Source organism: Pinus tabuliformis, chromosome 5_2 (genome assembly GCF_031772625.1).
Source record: "Pinus tabuliformis cultivar Carrire ecotype Pingquan chromosome 5_2, CPIR1, whole genome shotgun sequence".
NCBI classification, from domain to species: Eukaryota; Viridiplantae; Streptophyta; class Pinopsida; order Pinales; family Pinaceae; genus Pinus; species Pinus tabuliformis.
The window spans coordinates 1,072,600,364-1,072,617,875 of record NC_142306.1 but is presented as its reverse complement, the minus strand read 5'-3'; positions in this window follow the sequence as shown (position 1 = coordinate 1,072,617,875).

Sequence of the window (17,512 nt, the reverse complement as noted above, 5' to 3'; positions counted from 1 at the left end):
GTTCGGGGCAGAGGCGGCTAGGGCAACCACCTCGCCCCCACAGAGAGTAAAATCTGAAGACCAAAATAAACCCCGCTCCCGCGCCGCAGCTCAGTTCAAGAACACCAAAGACCTACTCCTTTGCTTGACCGCCAAGTAGAGCGGCACGGTAGGGTCGCGCAGTGGACCGCCAAATCAAGGCACTGACACTCGCCTCAGCCGCTCGACACTAAACGATGCAAGTCGCCCCGATAACACTTCCGTTCAGAGCCCAAGACAAGCGGACCTCCAATCCGGAATCTCAGAGCCGAAGCCGAGGAATAGGATACAGGTCAGCAGGAATGGGGGAAGCGGGGGCCGAAGATGTAACTCCGCCTCAGGCTGTGCAGGAACCGATAAAACAATAGGATCGTTCAAAACCCCAACTGAAAACTTTTAATCCCGATCAGATCTTCGGCAGCTCGGCAATGGAGTCGAAGCTCCTAACAATGGCGTCAAGAAGGGTCGCCAGAACCAGGGGCAGCCCTGCCGCCTCTTCCCAACGGCGGCAGCAGGAGCAGAAGAAAAACCCTCGTCATTGATCTCATCTGATCCTCCATTAACTTCATTTTTATATTCATAGTTTTCTTTTTTCTATTTTCCCCTTTTTGGAAATTTTAGTTACAATTAAATTGCACGAATAGTTAGATGGCGAGCTCATGGTCGAAGTCACATAGGGGTTCGATTTATCTGCACTTTGCTGGAGCAATTAAGACATCCTTAGATTTCCTTAATCTTTTCTCTCAAACATAAGTTAGATCATTGTGATGGTGCAAGAGTTCTAGTAAGTCAAAGAATTACAATAATATGTGGATGGTTTGTTGGGTTGTGTTATATTCTTTCCACGACTAGCCCACGTAGTTAAGCGGGGGGTTAGGGGGGGGGGTCACAAGGGGGTTTGAGGTGTACCCATAACCCCACTTTATGGGGTCTGGGGCAGCACCCCGGAAAATTTTGGTTTTGGACCCTATGTTAGGTTGGGCGAACCCACCTATGGTTTTGTGCATGATTTTCACACATGTCTTTTGGACGCGATGGTTTTTGGTCCATGGTTTTGGACGCGATGGTTTTCGGTCCATGGTATTGGATGCTTCAGCATGTATAAATATGTATTGTAACATTGAAAGGAAAATAATGAAAAGTCAAGCTGGTAGTCTCGGTTTTGGGATCCAGGGGAAAATCTCTGTGTATATGTGTTTTATGTGTTATGCTCTCGCATTGTTTATTTTCTATGTTTTAGAATTTGTATGCAGGTAATTTCTATACGAGGTTAAAACCTACATGGTTGAATCCCCTGACTTATACTAGTAACCAAGGGAGAGTGAGCTTATGGAGTGTTGCATGCTATTTAGTCAACCTCCAAGACTTTAAATGCCATTAAACTGGCTCTACATTACTACTTATAGCGAATGGAAACTAAATACTCCAATATGCATCTATTCTACAAATACAGACAATATTAAATGTTCCATAGCAAAGGTCGTTAAAAAAGGTAATGCCCTTCGCTTTTCTAACTAAGGCTCTAAAACCTTCTCACTTTGTAGGACTAAATCTATAATGCTTCGAAAGTTAATGATTGTTGCTTAAAAAATGAATGTGTTGGAAATAAAATTTCCACTAACAACAACTAAATGCTATGGAAATCAAACTATAATTAAATGCTATGGAATCAAATTTTCTATGGTGTGTTAAACAACATAACAACCCTTTTACCAACTACAAGGTCATAACTTTTTGATGTTGGCTAAGCCGACAATACCCACAGTATGCATATAAATTGCATAATCTCATTTATCCCAGGAATTTCAATGACTTGCTTGGTCAGCGCTCCATGAATTACAGTTTAAGGCCCCTTAATAATGTCTCATGCGGAAAAGTTTCGAAGACTATTCAACAATCTAATCCTTAATTAACCTCTCCAGCGGAATCTTGTTAATCCTCGTAAACTTTAGTTAATTGTTAAACTCATGCATATTAACCATACCCTCTTACTCTGGTCTCGGATTTACTCAACACTAATCATACCATGGTTAATTGCCCTTAACCCACTTTATTTCTATAATAACCTCATATAATAGAAATATACATAAACCACATTAACCTTACCTTTCCACTTTTTCCATAGCCTTGACACATTTTCCGAGGCCCACCTTTATCGGTTCAATCTCCACCATCGATTTCATTCCATCAGATCAATGGTTGTCGTGTGATCTCCACTCGTCCTCTGGAACTCAAATAACTTTAACTCGCATCTATAAACTTCTCGGGTCCGCTCCGCAATTGAACAACAATTGAACAACTGAACAACAATTGAACAACAACTGAACAACAATTGAACATCAACTGAACAACAATTGAACAGCAACTGAACAACAATTAAACAACAATTGAATAGCAATTGAACAACGATTGATATCAGATGGCATCTTTGGCTGGCCTGGAATCGCTTCATTTTGACAATAAACCTGTGTGTTGGCCGCACATTGCAGCTTGTATAATAACGACATTTAATGAGATGCCTGAGCCTCCACAACCCCGAGCCCGTAGGCCACATGCTCCTCCTATACCCCTTGGATAGTGATAAAAATACCCCTTGGGCGTATTTTGATGGCGTAGCACAATAGCAGGGATGTGGTGGTGGATTCATCCTTCACATTAGTGATCATCATTACTTCAAAGTTAAGATGGGATTAGGGGCAGGAATGAACAATTTCGCTGAACTCATCACCCTTCGTCACCTCTTGCATTTCTCTTTGGGGCATAACTGCATGAGCATTAATATATTTGGAGATTCGAAGATCATTATAAATTGGTTCAATAATATTACTGCTTGTCACATACACACACTCAGTAATATTTTGGATGAAATAAACATTTTCAAGGCTCAATTTAATTATATCACATGCAATCATATTTACAGGGAACATAACAGCTGTGCTGACGAGTTATCCAAGGCGGCCATGATACTACCCAGAGGAGAGTGGTTAATCCAGGAACAGCGGGGGCCAAATGAATACCATTACTATCACCGCCCTTACATAGATCTACATTATCACAGGGCCGAGAGCCCATGATCTGGTTATCTTTTTGGAACTTTTGAAATTTTTGAAAATGTAAATTTTTGAATATATTATACAGGATATATGTATGGCCCTGCGTGGCAAATGTACAGACAAAAAACAACAACTCTTCTATATGAACATCCTGCGTGATGTTCTGGACAGTATTCAGTTTTTTATGCAGAACTTTCAATTATTGACTGAGCCCTCTGGGGCTAGACAGAAACAACATATGCATATCGCATCTACAATATGTAATTTTTCAAGTTAATGAAAGATTACGATTTTTCTAGTGGAAATGTTGACACCTAATCCGAAACGGATGAGGTGAAGCCGAACAGTCATCTAGAAGATGAACTGATCCGTTTTGTAAATGTATAAATAATAATAGTCTAATGAATAAAATCATCCAGTTGTTTCTTGCGCTCATTAATTTCTGAGCTAACCTGGCCTGACATGGTATCAGAGCACAGGTCCCAGAAATAGCTCCTGCCTCTGCCAGGTTTCTACTGCCTCATGAAACCTACCTCTGTCCTGAGACTGCGTGCTTCTGGCGGTGATCTGAGCGCCCCTGGACTGACATGACTGTCCAGCTCTATGCGTTGATGAGTGGAATGCGCTGTTGAATACTGCGTTTTTTTAATGGTAACTGCAATGGTGACTGTGGTATCACTCAGTTTTTTTACCTCAGTCTTTTATTCGTTGCGTTTTTATTGCGTTTTTTACTGCAACAACTCTTCTTCCTTCCATTGTATTTTCGCTGGAAACCCTGCGTTGTTTGTATTGAGGCCTGCGTTTATGTAATAGTGGCTTGAGTTTGTATTGAGGCCTGGAGTATATGACATGGAGGTTCCACCGAGAAGCTGCATTGAAGCTGCGTTGAAGCTGCATTGAAGCCTGCGTTATATTGTTTTTGTATTGAAGAATGGCTGACATTTTTGTATGCTACTTAATACTGTAAATGCTGTATCAATTTCCCAAGACGCAACCCATATTTCCAAGGGACTGTCAGTGCTGTACCCCTTTTCGAAAAACTTGAAGAATTGTTTTGAAAACGAGTGTTAGTTTTTATGGAGGTATCAGAATGACTGCGTTGTATTGATGACATGAAGACTGCGTATTGATGGTGACTGCGTTTTTATTAAAGACTGAAAAGATGACTGCGTTTTTTTAAAACTTGAAATGGTTAACTGCATTTTTATTTGAAGACTGAATGCTGTGGGTATATGCGCATTTTAAATGCTGTGGACTGCGTTTTTTTGAAGACAGACATCTCATGGTATTCGATACCTTTGTGGCTTCTGCACATCTGGAAAGCAAACGAAGTCGAGGCTGTGGTGTGGTGCCTGACGGTGTTTTGAGGGTTGTTTCTTTGAATAACCCGTTTGTAATGTGCTAGCAGCGGAGTTTATAGTATACTTGGAGCAGAGTTTTAATCTTGTTAAACAAATACAAATGCCTGGACCATCTCAGAGTTTTATTACGCTGTCCTCTTGAACAGTTTTTGCATTAATATATATATTGAAATGATATATGAGATCCCTTGAGCGCCTTCCTTTTTTCAAAACATAATATTGTGGCGGTGATATAAGAAATGATGTATGTTTGAAGAAAATAAGGCTATGGCATAAGGATTTTTTTGGCAGAGATATATATATTTTTTTTACAGAATGCATAAGGCTATGACATAAGATTTTTTTTCCAGCAGAAGTGTTGCTGTGGCATAAGATTTTTTTCAGCAGAAGTCTTGCTGTGGCATAAGATTTTTTTTCTCAGCAGAAGTCTTGCTGTGGCATAAGAATTTTTTTTCTCCAGCAGAAGTCTTTTATCAACAGAAGTTTTTTTTAGCAGAGATATTTTTACAGAATGCATTCAATCATTTCTATGGTCGGAATAGTTCTCACTGGCAAGGAGAACTATTCTGAATGGTCCCGGATGGTAAAACACACCCTTATCTACAATGAGCCGTGGAAAGGAGTGTGTGTCGGAGAAGAAGACAGAGACCCTGTGCCGCCCACATCAGACAAAGAACTCGCCATTTGGGAAAACAAGAACAGCAAAGACTTTGCATTGATCGCAGCATCCGTAAGTGAGGAAGTAAGTCGTCATATTTCATCCTATTCCACTGCCTTTGAAGCTTTACAAAAGCTGAAAGAACTCTATGATACACATTCTGCACTTGAAGTTGTTCAGCTCATGATTAAACTCTTCACTCTTGAACTGAAAAATAATGATCCTCTTACTCTTGCATCTGAAATAAAGTCTATAGTGCATGATATTAAATCCACTAAGGTTGAGCTGGATATCTCTCTTATTGCCTTTCTCAAAGCACTCTATCCTACCTACTCTAACTATCTTGAGTCTTTACAAGCAAATGGAAATCTTAAAGATATAACCTTTGACACTCTTGTGAAAAAGTTTGTTGAAAGAGAGAAAGCCTTTGGAAAGAAAACAGTCCCTGAATCTTCTGAACAGACTGTTTGCCTTGCTCATAAAGAAAAGCATCCTGCTCAAGATTCTACAAGAGGAAGAGGTGGACGAAGAGGAAGAGGAAGATACTTCAGAGGCAGGGGGGGCAGACATCCTCAAGCAGAAAAGGCAGATCTGCATTGCATTCGCTGCAAACGAAATGGATCACATGATGCTTCTACATGCAAGCTACCATGGGACAAAGTTGAGCAGAGAAGAAATCAGCAGAAAGGTAAAACTGATGACACAGACAAAGGTAAAGCACCTGAATCCGCTCACTATATTGAGGCACAATGTAACATTGGAGTAAATGAAGATTTGTTTAATGCTTCACTTGCTTCTTCGAAAAATGACTGGTTGCTTGATTCAGGAGCAACCTGTCATATGACTTATAGGAGAGATTTCTTTGAAGATTTCACTGACAATGTCGATGGAGCAGTATACTTTGCAGATCAGTCAAAAATCAAGGCATCAGGGCTTGGCACAATCAGGCTTAAACTGCCTGGTCTTCCAGACTTTCTTCTGGATCATGTTCTATATCTCCCACAGCTGAAGAGAAACTTGCTGTCCTTGGTCCACATCCGCCAGCAAGGTCACTCCATTCACATGTTTGATGGCAAGCTTGAGGTAAGAAAGGCATCTGACCACTCACTTGTCATGAGGGGTATAGAAGAAGAAAGACTCCTTAAACTGCAAGGAACCTCTGCTCATGCACAACATTTCTCATATATTTCTCATCATGAAGAAGGTGCACTTCCATCAAGTTTATTATGGCATGCTAGATTTGGACATTTAAACTATGATAGTCTCCGCTTGTTGAAGAAAAACGGTGTTGTTGGTTTGCCTACAATTCCTAGAAAACATAAACAATGTGATGCTTGCATTCTAGGAAAGCATAGCAAACAGTCTTTTCATGATTCACATTCAAGAGCACATAGGAAGCTTGAACTTATTCATTCAGATTTATGTGGTCCAATGCCTGTTCCTTCTGCAAATGGAAATAAATATATCATGACATTTATTGATGATTACACCAGAATGTGTTGGGTTTATTTTTTGAAGAACAAATCTGATGCTTTTCAAACATTCAAGAATTTTCATAAATGGATTGAAAATGATGCACAATCTCATATTGGGTCTATTCGCACTGATAATGGAAAAGAATATACATCAAATGAAATTGAACACTATCTTCGCCAACATGGGATTAAACATCAAACAACTGTGCCTTATAATCCGCAACAGAATGGTGTAGCTGAAAGAATGAACAGAACAATTTTGAATATGGTACGATCCATGCTTTTCTTCAAAAATGTAAAGACAATGTTTTGGGATGATGCTGTTCTATGTGCTGCATATATAAAGAATAGATGTCCATCTAGTGCTATAAGAAACAAGACTCCTTATGAATTGTGGTATGGACATGTTCCTTCGGTAAAACATCTCAGGATATTTGGTTCCACCTGTTATGCTTTAATACCAAAGGTACATAGAAACAAACTTGGTGCTAGAAGTCGTAAGTGTATCTTCCTGGGGTATTCAAACACATCTAAAGCATACTGCCTTTATGATGAAGTAAATAAAAAGTTTGTCTTATCTAGAGATGTCATTTTTCTTGAATCATCCAAATCTGACAGTGTTGTTGAGCGGCAACTTGATCGCTTGGATAGATTCACAAAACTGAAATCATTTCAAGAGTTTGATAATCAGATTCCACATCTTGAAGGGGGGATTCCTATACTAGATCAACATGTGGAATCTTCTTCTGAAGAACAATCTCCCCTGCATGACACTCCAACAACGGATGATGCTTTAAGTGATGTAATTGATAGAATTGGGAGACTCAATCTTGATTCAGACCCAACTCAATCAACAGAACAGCCTGGACCATCTCAGAAAGGTCCCCCAAAGTGGCTGACAAAGACACTTGAAAGTGTTCATCCTGATGAAATTGGAAAAACAGGAACCAGAAATTCAAACCGACAAGATGGAGGTGATGTAGATAACTCTAATTCACCTGTTGATATGGATGTTACTTATGATTGTGAATTGAACTTGTCTACAGATTTTGAACCAACTTCCTTCAAAGAAGCTGCTTCTCATGATGAATGGAAAGAAGCGATGCAGAAGGAGTATGATGCCCTCATAAAGAATGGCACTTGGAAGCTGGTTGATCCTCCATTTGGAACCAAACCAATTGGCTGCAAGTGGGTCTACAAGAACAAGTACAAAGCTGATGGCTCACTTGACAAGCACAAAGCTAGGCTTGTGGCAAAAGGTTTTGCACAGAAGGAAGGGGTCGATTATGAGGAAACTTTTGCTCCCACAGCAAAATGGGCCACCATCCGGACACTCTTTGCACTAGCTGCTCAGAACGGTTGGAAAGTCCATCAAATGGATGTAAAAACTGCATTCTTGAATGGAGATCTAAAAGAGAATGTTTTTATGTCCCAGCCTGAAGGATTTGCTGTGAAAGGACATGAACACAAAGTATGCAAACTTGTGAAGTCCTTGTATGGCCTCAAACAAGCACCACGAGCCTGGTGTGAAAAACTAACTGAGCATCTTCTGAAACTCAGCTTCAAACATTTTGATCTTGATGATGCAACTTTATTTGTCAAGAAAGTTGGCAAAACAGTTGTATATCTTGTGGTATATGTAGATGATCTTTTAATGACAGGGAACAATGAAAGCTATATTGCATCCATAAAGAAAGAATTAGGAAATTTTTTTGAAATGACTGATTTGGGCTATGTTCATTACTATCTTGGCATTGAAGTAACCCAACATCCAAAGTCCATATTTCTTTCTCAAAAGAAATACATTGGAGATTTGTTAAACAGATTTGGCATGACAGAGTGCAATCCCCTTTCTACTCCAATGGAACAAAACTTGAAGCTCACATCTATTGAAGGAAAGGAATTTGAGGATGCAACAAAGTATAGACAGCTTGTAGGAAGTCTCATCTACCTCACTACTACCAGACCAGACATTTCATTTGCTGTTGGAATCCTCTCCAGGTTTATGCAAAAGCCTTGTGAGGGACATTGGTTTGCTGCAAAAAGAGTTCTAAGGTACTTGAAGGGAACTCAAGACCTTGGAATCAAGTATACACAAGTGGACGACTTCAACTTGATTGGATACTCTGATTCAGACTTCTATGGAGACAAAGAAACTGGGGTATCTACTTCAGGATATGCTATGAGTCTTGGATCGGGAGCTGTCTCCTGGAGATCACGCAAACAATCAGTACCAACAGATTCCACAACAGAAGCAGAATACGTGGCAGCAGCTGAAGCAACGAAAGAAATTGTGTGGCTCAGGAAAATTCTTGAAGATTTGCAAGTAAAACAAATACAATCTACTCCACTCATGATTGATAACACCTCTGCAATAAAGTTGGCCAAGAACCCAAAGTTCCATGATCGTACTAAGCACATCAATACTAAATATCATCTGATCCGACATCATGTTGAGGCCAAAACAATCCATCTCCGTCATTGTTCCACAAACGAGCAAATTGCAGACATCTTCACCAAAGTGCTTGGAAGAGAAAAGCTTGAAAGATTCAGAACAATGCTTGGACTCACCAACATCCCTTCAGATTAAGGGGGGGAATGTTGACACCTAATCCGAAACGGATGAGGTGAAGCCGGACAGTCATCTAGAAGATGAACTGATCCGTTTTGTAAATGTATAAATAATAATAGTCTAATGAATAAAATCATCCAGTTGTTTCTTGCGCTCATTAATTTCAGAGCTAACCTGGCCTGGAAAAAATTGAACAACGATTGAACAACGATTGAACAACGATTGAACAACAATTGAACAACAATTGAACAACAATTGAACAACAACTGAACAACAATTGAACATCAATTAGTATTTGAATAGCAACGCTCCCACATTGACTTTCCCTTTTTGCATGGACGCTTCACTCTAAGCCGTTGATCTTACCATTCAATCTGATGGTCGTTGATCCACCCGCTCAACAAACCCAATTGACATCCTCCACCGTTGATCTCCTCATTAATTTGACGGTTGATGGTTCACCCAGTCATCGCACATCGCATATCGCAATTTCTTCTGGCCAAGGTTCATTCACTCCTAAATGATGCGATGTGATATTAATTCAACGGTTAGCATAAGCCGTGATCTAATAGTCTGCGGCCCTTCAACTATTTCGCAGATTTCCAAATGCTCAACCACCATAGTTGACTTCACATAAGTGTTTGAATTTATGATCGACGGCTAAGGCCGATTGCGGGCCTTCAACCGCGATCAAAAACTTCCACGCTCTCCTATCCCCGTGATCTAGTCCTCTGCCATTCTTCTTCTGCCATTCATATCCGTCAATCTAAAAGATCTGATGGTTCTCGTTCCTTTCTGCCTACTCCATGTTTAGGCCATTTCTTAGTGTTCCTGTGATTTTAGGTTTCTTCCAGGGTTCTGGTCTTGAGTTGTTCTGCATTACAACTTCCTTCTTAACTCTGCTTGCGCCTTTATGATTCCTTCACCTCCACTGTAACATTGAAGGTTTCTTCCTATACTGTTGGTGTGTACAAAGCCGTAACACCTCTTTGTCACTCTTCTCTGTATTTCGCCTCTGATTCTGCACATGAAACTTTTGTTACATAGAACTACTCTAGTTCAAACACAGATTGTAGCTAAATTACTCCACACACACACATAAACTCAGAATCGAGTTGTTTGTATTAATAAACATGTATTTACACAGTTTCTTCTTTGCGGCCTGATTTCCAATATCAGTGGCCTCTGTTGCACAATCTTCTCGTAGGCTTGCAATCAAACTCTTCACACTCTAACTCCTAACTAACTAGCTAACCCTTGAATATGCCTTTTAGGCTTACATTTATACAAAAGGATTATACAACCAATTCCTGGTTTATATCCATAAACTTCTCAACAAAACCCTAAAATCTCTTCCTTATCTCTAAGGATCCTCTCTAATCCACAAAATCATGAACTAACTCCTAATCTAAGATTTGCAATTAATTCTCAAATCTCTCAATCTCTCAACTATCCTGATTCTCTCATGTTCTCCTACATTCGAGAACATTTACAATATGCTTCACAATACTTAATTAATTCCTATTTTCATTAAAATCACTCAAAACCTAAGTAATTACATTAATTCAACACTTAGGAAACCAAATGCCTTAAAATAAGAGACCCCCTATGTCTACTAAAATACAATGATATTGTTGAGCTAAATGCTCCTGCATCAAACTCCGGAATAGAACAAAATGTTCATGATCTCCTGATCATGTGTCTTCATATGTTGATAGAAAACCTCCAGGGTCCCAAACATTAGTTTGTAGTTGTTTGAATGCTCTGCGACTTTGTTGCTGCTGCATGTCTATTGTCTTCTGTTTTATTTTCCTCTCCTTGTCAACCAGTTTCAAGTTCTAATTTATCATCCTTCTTGCTGCTATCAATCTTCTCCATATGGATTGTTTCATCATCAACTGCCATAATTTTTCAATTTCCATTTCCAGCACATCCTTGGGCTGGTCCATACTTTGCCACTTATTGTTACCTCTTTCTCTTTGTTTCAGGTTGTTGTTGTTGTCTACTAACTCTTCAAACTTCTGTTCTTCACTTTGAAGTTGTCGAATTCTATCACTTACTCTTTCTCCTACGCTTAATTTTTCTTCGCTTATTTTTACTTGTTTTGTCATTCTTACTTGTTCTGCCTCCTTTTAATCCTTACCCTCTTTCATGATCATCTATTTCTGTATTGAATCCTAACTATCCAGCATTCTCTCCAACAATTTAACATCTTTGTTCCATGGATTAAATACTTCCACAGAATCTTCCTCTTTCATTTTTATTTGGCTGCTCATCTATGCCAAATTTCCTCCAGCATCTGCAACTAAACCTGCACTCACCAAACAAATATTAAAATAAAAAACATAAGGCCTCAGTGCCTCTTCTTCCTTTGGCAACACTTCAGTATGCTGCTCTGATTCTTCCTCCTCTGTCAGCACATCAGTATGCTGATTTGAATTCTCAACAGAATTCACGAGACTGTCAGCTAGTCTCTCCTCCACACCATCTGTTTTAATAATGTATTCCTATCCTTGTCCGTTGTAGTGAACTTCTTCATTCTCATTCAGTTATGATTTTACAACCTGAACACTTACTTTTTGGTTTTCTAGCCTTTTCTCCAAAAGACTTAACTCATGCCATAAATTTGCCATCTCACTTGGAATTTCTCCTAAAATCTTTGTACAATCCTCACTATCTTCTTCTTTGTCACAAGTATAATTTCTTGTTGACACTACTTCTTCATTCTTGATTAGAATAAAATTCTGATCCTCCATCTCTGTGATAGTTTTAGATGTCTGTCCATCACTCTCCCTTTGGCCATTTAAGAAAATCAATTCCTCTTTGTCCTCATCAATAACAAATTCCTTATCATAAGACATAACTGTCTCATCTCCACTGAAGATATTTCTTCCACTAAGCAAGGAATTTATGAACTCCTTCTGCTGTAATAACTCAACTTGATCTTCATTTGAAAGACAGTCATCATCATACTTTACTTGGAAAATTTCAGCTTCATTCAAGACAGTTCCATAAGATGGTTTGTCTTCTGCAATATCTGCATTCACCCACAACTTGTCAGTTGTAAAACCACAAGACCTCATGATCTCATTTGATGATTCAATCACCAAGTCCTCCTGCTATTCCAAGTCCTCTACACGACGTAAAAATATTTCAATGGTATTCTCTTCGATCTCATCAAGTACTTCACTTGATTGCTTGATATCCTTCTCTACTTCTTCTTTCAGAACATAATTTAGATTTTGCTTGTCTTCTTCCTCCTTTATGACAATATCAACAAATTGTCCTTCTTCACATGTTTCATCTGCAAACATACAAATTATCAGATTTAAAATCATGTGACCCTTTGGTCTCACTTGAAGTTTCAATCTTCAATTCTTCTTCTTCACCTAGAACTTCACCCTACTCTCGTTCAAAAATGGACACTTCCATTTCCAACTCAGCTTCCCTGAGTTTTTCTGTCAGCCACTTTACTTGCTTCTGTCGTAGCCTTCTCTGTAACTTATACCACTTCACTGGCTTCTTCCTTAACACTCAACCTAGTCTTTGGCTTTCCTCTAGCAGCATTGTTAACACATCGAGTTCTTCTCTTATCTCAGCCATCTCCTTGTCAAACTCCTCTTGACTCATCCTCTTGCCATTTTCCTTGGCATTCTCCTTCTTCACTTTTCTTCTGCTGTGGTTTCCCTCAGAACCTCCACTATGACTATCAATAGTCATCTTCTTCTCCATCTCTATGAGTTCCTCACTCATTCACTATGAGCTGCATTAAAGCCTCTGCAACAACAAGTCCTACCTGTTTCCACTTACCTCACCAAGCTTTCCTCTGTACTTGGTCTTTTGGCAAGCTCTTGGTTCGCTATCTCTGGAACCTCCTTTGAGCACTTCTCTCTGCTCCTTCTAGGCTTCAACTCATTTGCATCTTCTAAGAACACAACTGTCCTCTTTATCCAACCTCTGTTGAAATTCCTCAAGGTTCTGCCACATTTTGCTTTCATTCAAAAACTTTTACCCGCTTCTTTTATCCCTTAGCAATTCTACCCACATCCTCTGTGGAATTGCCTTTGTGAGCTGCAACAATACCTCTGCACGATCTTGTTCTACCATTCACCTGCACTTTGAATGGATTGTTCTCTGTTTCCTTGCATCTGCAAGTTCTCCCAATATTCTGCTATACTTTATCTCTGCGTGCCTACTGTTTGTCAGATTAGAATCTAATCTCCTCTTGCCTGCATACACATCTTAACACATAACTCTGTTCTAAATTTTCACACAAGATTTCTTTATGCTGCTTTACCAAATGTCTCAACCACAATTCTGCTCTGATACCAAAATGATGTTGGCTAAGCCAACAATACCCACAATATGCATATAAAATGCATAATCTCATTTATCCCAGGAATTTCAATGACCTGCCTGGTCAACCCTCCACGAATTACAGTTTAAGGCCCCTTAATAATGTCTCATGCAGAAATGTTTCGAAGACTATTCAACAGTCTAATCCTTAATTAACCTCTCCAGCAGAATCTTGTTAATCCTCGTAAACTTTCGTTAATTCTTAAACCCACGCATATTAACCATACCCTCTTACTCTGGTCTCGGATTTACTCGACACTAATCATACCATGGTTAATTGCCCTTAACCCGCTTTTTTTCTATAATAACCTCATATAATAGAAATATACATAAACCGCATTGACCTCACTTTTCCACTTTTTCCACAGCCTTGACACATTTTTCGAGGCCCACCTTTATCGGTTCAATCTCCACCATCGATTTCAAGTTTATGATAGATTTTTTGGCGAAAATCACATGAGAAACCATTTGTCGACGCGTTTCGAACCAACCAGTGTGGTTCATCGTCAGGACAAGTTGAAGAACAGATCCAGCTTAGCCTGTTTAAATAGCTAGCGCAGAGACACCAACGGTTACCTGGCCAAAGGTTGACTTAAGGAGCAAGGTCAAATTTAGTTATATTAGGTAAGAAATAAATAAATAAATATCTAAATATATCAATGATAAATTATAATATAATAATAAATAAATCAAAAATAAATAAATATATATAAATCTATATAAATTTAGTTAAATTAGGTGTGAGATAACTAAATAAATATATAAATAAAATAATAATAAATTATTTATTTATTAAATAAATATATAAATATATAAATAATAATAAATTATATTTATTTATTTATTAAATAAAAAAATAAATATAAAAAAATAAATTAATAAATATAATAGCAAAGGTAAATTATTTATTTAATTTATATAAATGGTATTATTAGTGAGGTAAATAAATATAAATTCATATATAAATATATAAATTTAGTTATATTAGGTGTGAGATAACTAAATATATAAATAAAATAATAATAAATTATTTATTTATTAAATAAATATATAAATATATAAATAATAATAAATTATGTTTATTTATTTATTAAATAAATAAATAAATATAAAAATATAAATTAATAAATATAATATCAAAAGTAAATTATTTATTTAATTTATATAAATGGTATTATTAGTGAGGTAAATAAATATAAAATTCATATATAACTATATAAATTTAGTTATATTAGGTGTAAGATAAATAAGCAAATGAAGAAAAATAATAATAAATTATTTATTTATTAAATAAATATATAACTATATAAAAGAAGAATTAAAAATAATAATAATAATTTATTTATTTATTTATTTATTAAATAAATGAATGAATATATAAATAAGTGAAAAAATGAAAAATATAAATAAATATAAAAGTAAATACATTGTTTTATATAATTTATATAAATGAAAAAATAATAAAAGAATTAAGTTATAGAAACTAAATAATAATTAAAATAAATCAATAACAAGAAAAACGATTACCAAATAACAGTTTATTATATTGCTACATAGTAGTATTTAGTAATAGTTAATAAATAAACAAATAAATAAATAATAATTAAAATACTAAGTGATTAAGTACATAAATACTAATACTAATATTACATCATAATAATAACAGAAATAAGTTATTAAAAATAAATAATAAAATAAATATAAAGAAAAACGATTACTAGTAAAGTAAATGTTTAATAGTTTTTTATTTGTATATTCACTAGTAATTGACTAATAATAATAGTAACTAAAAGTACTAATAACAAAATATAAATAATAAAAGGGACAGGAAAAACGACTAAGAAGAAAGCGTTGGGACCCAGCACTCGTTGATTTTCCAGCCATTATCTCTATTGAGATTGTTGGATCTCTTTTCAATCTCAATAGCTTCCCTAAATTTCCGATGATGGAAATGTGAAACCTTAGCGATAACACTAGCCTCCTCAATGCAAACATGATGATTGGTTTTTTCCACATGCTCAGCTAAAGCAGAAGACTTAACTCTCCTATGTTTAAGGTTAGCAGCGTGCTCACTAATCCTCTGATTAATGGAGCGACCGGTTTCACCAATATAAGGGGTCCCACACGAGCAGGGGATCATATAAACCCCTTTCATATCTTTGGGGTCAATAGGATCCTTAACTAATCTGAGGGACGAACGAATGGTGTTAAGGGGCCTAAAGGTCACGGGGACACTGTGCATCCTGAGAATCCTTGCAACCTTATCAGTGGTCCCTTGAACGTAAGGAAGATGAACACCTGGAATCCGTTCCTTCGGTTCCCTTTTTGTCAGAGAATTCATGGTGGCTTTTCGGAAAGCCTTCTCACCCAAGTATCTACTATAGCCATTCTCAACAAAGACATCAAGGAGATGGGATTTTTCTTTCTCAAAACTCTTATTATCCGAGATCCTTAGGGCCCGAGTAGCAAGGGTATTGAGAACACCCATCTTTTGAGCTGGGAAATGGTGAGAACTGGCATGGAGATATTGTTCAGTATGAGTTTTCTTCCGAAAAACCTGGTGGGCGATGGAACCATCACCATTCCTTGAAATAAGAATATCCAGGAATGGGAGGCACCCATCAACCTCCTGTTCCTTAGTGAACTTGATGGCAGAGGATTGACTGTTGAGATGCTCAAAGAAAAGACCTAATTCTTTTTGGCCATGAGACCAAATGACATTAGATTTCATTCCTTCAGATCAATGGTTGTCACGTGATCTCCACTCGTACTTTGGAACTCAAATAACTTTAACTTGCATCTATAAACTTCTCGGGTCCGCTCCGCAATTGAACAACAATTGAACGACAACTGAACAACAATTGAACAACAATTGAACATCAACTGTACAACAATTGAATAGCAACTGAACAACATTTGAACAGCAACTGAACAACAACTGAACAGCAACTAAACAACAATTGAACAACAATTGGTATTTGAACAACAACTGGTCCCACGTTGACTTTCCCTTTTTGCACGGACACTTCACTCTATGCCGTTGATCTTACCATTCAATCCGACGGTCGTTGATCCACCCGATCAACAAACCCAATCGACATCCTCCATCGTTGATCTCATCATTAATCTGACGGTTGATGGTTCACCCGATCATCGCACATCACATATCGCAATTTCTTCCAGCCAAGGTTCATTCACTCTTGAATGATGCAATGCGATATTAATCCAACGGTTAACATCAGCCGTGATCCAATGTCTGCGGCCCTTCAACTATTTCGTGGATTTCCAAATGCTCAACCCTTGTAGTTGACTTTACATAAGTGTTTGAATTTGCGATCGACGACTAAGGTGAATTGCGGGCCTTCAACCGTGATCAAGAACTTCCATGCTCTCCTATCCCCGCGATCTAGTCCTCCGCCATTCTTCTGCTGCCATTCATATCCATCAATCTAAAAGATCTGACGATTCTCGTTCCTTTCTGTCTACTCCACGTTTAGGTCGTTTCTTAGTGTTCCTATGATTTCAGGTTTCTTCCGAGGTTCTGGCCTTGAGTTGTTTTGCATCACAACTTCCTCCTTTACTTCGCTCGCGCCTTTATGCTTCCTTCATCTCCACTGTAACATTAAAGGTTTCTTCCTGTACTGTTGGTGTGTATAAAGCCGTAAGACCTCTCTGTCACTCTTCTCTCTATTTCGCCTCTGATTCTGCACATGTAACTTCTATTACATAGAACTACTCTACTTCACACACATATTGTAGCTAAATTACTCCACACACACACATAAACTCAGAATCGAGTTGTTTGTATTAATTAACAGGTATTTACATAGTTTCTTCTCTGCGGCCTGATTTCCAATATCAGTGGCCTCTGTTGCACAATCTGCTTGTAGGCTTACAATCAAACTCTTCACACTCTAACTCCTAACTAACTAGCTAACCCTTGACTATGCCTTTTAGGCTTACATTTATACAAAAGGATTCTACAACCAATTCCTGGTTTAGATCCATAAACTTCTCAA